Source organism: Hylobates moloch, unplaced genomic scaffold, assembly GCF_009828535.3.
Source record: "Hylobates moloch isolate HMO894 unplaced genomic scaffold, HMol_V3 SCAFFOLD_12, whole genome shotgun sequence".
Taxonomy (NCBI): domain Eukaryota; kingdom Metazoa; phylum Chordata; class Mammalia; order Primates; family Hylobatidae; genus Hylobates; species Hylobates moloch.
Window position 1 is genome coordinate 6002571 of NW_026652287.1, and position 2574 is coordinate 6005144.

The 2574-nt window shown below is 38.5% G+C and overlaps 1 long non-coding RNA gene across 1 annotated transcript in view; it reads left to right on the forward strand.

Moving 5' to 3' along the window:
- LOC131380901 (uncharacterized) overlaps nt 1-2574 on the forward strand; it is a 43044-nt gene continuing 40470 nt past the window's right edge. The window contains exon 1 of the long non-coding RNA XR_009209192.1: nt 1-66. This is a non-coding gene — a long non-coding RNA (uncharacterized LOC131380901). The remainder of the gene's footprint in view (nt 67-2574) is intronic.

A 2574-nucleotide genomic window follows, 5' to 3' on the forward strand; every position in this document is an offset into this window, starting at 1 on the left:
TAAGACTCGACTTGCTGCTCCTTGCCTTCTGCCATGATTGTGGACCCTCCCCAGCCATGTGGCACTGTAAGTCCAATAAACCTCTTTCTTTTGTAAAATGCCTAGTCTCAGGTATGTCTTTATCAGCAATGTGAAAATGCCCTAATACAGAAGGTAAATTTCCTAGAGCTTTGGGGTGGAGGAGTGATGGTTGATGTGTATAAAATCTCTTTTGGGGTTAATGAAAATGCTTAAAAATTGCTTGTGGTGATGGTTGTATAGCTCTGTGAAAATACTGAGTTGTACACTTGAAATAGGTGAATTGTATAACGTGAATAACATCGCAATCAAAAGATACAACAGTACCACTGCATCTAGCCAAACAATTGCAATGTTTAAAAAATTAACAAATAATTTAGAAGGCAGTTTATTAAACTCAAACTATTTATTCTATACATACTAATGGCTTTCTTTATGTTTTTTACTACAAATAAGAAATTTTGAAAGATGACACAAAAGATGTGTGCTTTTGTTCCTGGGGTGGTATCTGTTCACCATCATCCAAACCTCCTAACACATCAATGAGGAAACCATGATATTTTCCAGAAAAAGTGATAGGTAATATGCAGAGACTCTTTAAAATAGGTGATAAGGAGGTGGCATATCATTGTTTTACAAATTCAATTATTGGTAAAACCTGGGACAAAGTTTATCTAAATTAAATGTTTGCAAACCACAACTGGAAAAAAATAATATTGTCAGTATTATTGTTAAACAAGATTGGCTTGTTTACCTTGTGATTACTTTTTTGAAAATAAAATTTTTGCATGATTACAAGAAATAATTGTAATTAGGATTTGGAAGAGCAAGGGGAACTAAATTTAAAATGCTCATCTTTTATTAATCACATACATTTTTTATAAGGAGGTTATTTTTACTGGCTCAGGCTAATCAAAAACCGTTATTTGACAAAATTGTGGAAACAATTGGCCCATGACAATTTAATGCTGTTTTTCAAAACTATCATCTGGCATAGGCTTAGATTAGCTAAACTCACATGGGTATTTTCTTAATTTCTTAATCATAGACTATTTGCAAGGTAGTTCCAACAGGCTAGCAGTTCACATGCGGCTGTAGAGTGTTATTAGCTCTGGTATAATAATCCCTAATTTCCAGTACAATGCTCTGAGTAGGAAAAGAAAAACAGAGAGCCACAGCTGTGGGCACTATCCAACTAGTTTCCCCAGGAATGTGTTCCCACATGGAAGCTCCTATCTTCTGAGCTAAATCGCAAGAAGAAAAACTTCCTGCCTGAAGATTAGAAGAGCAAGACTGAATGCTCAGTGCACTGGAGTTTTTAAATTATCCTTGATCTCTCCATGGCATATGACATCACAGACACAGAACAACAGAGAAATAAAGCAACTCACACAATCTTGGCAGGAAGCCATATCTGCATCGCGAGAAGCGCTGCATCTGGCTTTAACTAGGAGCGGCTGAATCAAGATTCAACCTATGGCAACCGGACTCAAGCTCATTATCTTTCCACCATACACTGCTGTATCTGTGTTTATTGGTGGGAAGTGGAGTTTTCTAGGTGCCATAGGGAGGCGTAATTATGAAAGTGTCGATTTTAGAAAATCCCTTTTTTTTTTTTTTTTTGAGACAGAGTTTTCCTCTTGTTGCCCAGGCTGGAGTGCAATGGCGCGAACTCGGCTCACCGCCACCTCCGCCTCCCGGGTTCAGGTGATTCTCCTGCCTCAGCCTCCTGAGTAGCTGGGACTACAGGCGTGTGCCACCACACCCGGCTAATTTTGTAATTTTTTTTTTTTTTTTTTTTTAGTAGAGACGGAGTTTCTCCATGTTGATCAGGCTGGTCTCAAATTCCCAATTTCTGGTGATCCACCCGCCTCGGCCTCACAAAGTGCTGGGATTACAGGCGTGAGCCACCGCGCCCGGCCTAGAAAATGCTTTATTGAGAGAATTAAGTACAAGGCTTTCAATGAGGAGGAGGTAACATGAGATTTTGTTTTCAACTCCAGCTAACACAAATCCTGATTAAATACTATAAATATATAAAAGAGTTGTGGTTTTACGAAAAAAGAAGTCTAGATATTGGCCGTTCATGCCACGGTGGTTCATGTTGTATTCAAGAGCCCAGCCTCCTTCTCTCTGCCTTCACCAGCTTCAGCAGGTGACTCCTATGGTATGGGCATGAAATAGCTGCTCTATCACCACACTTTACATTTATACTCCAAGGAGGTAAAAGAGGATACCACCAACAGGCTTATTCTCATAAACCTTTGCTTTTAAATTGAATAGAGCTGCTTTCCCTAAAAATGTTCATAAATGGCTTTAACTGGGTCACATGATGCTTAGTTGCAAGAGGATCTGCAAAGTATTTTTACTCTCAGTCTGTGTGGTAAAGAAAGATGAAGAAGGAGAAGCAGAAGGATGGTGTCAGAGAAAGTGTCCATCATAAGACACTTAAGATACATAAGACATAAGACAGTGTCCGTCATAACATAGTGAATCTTATAGTAAATAAAGTATTAATGATTCTTCAGGGAAACAGAACCAATATGATAGATAGAT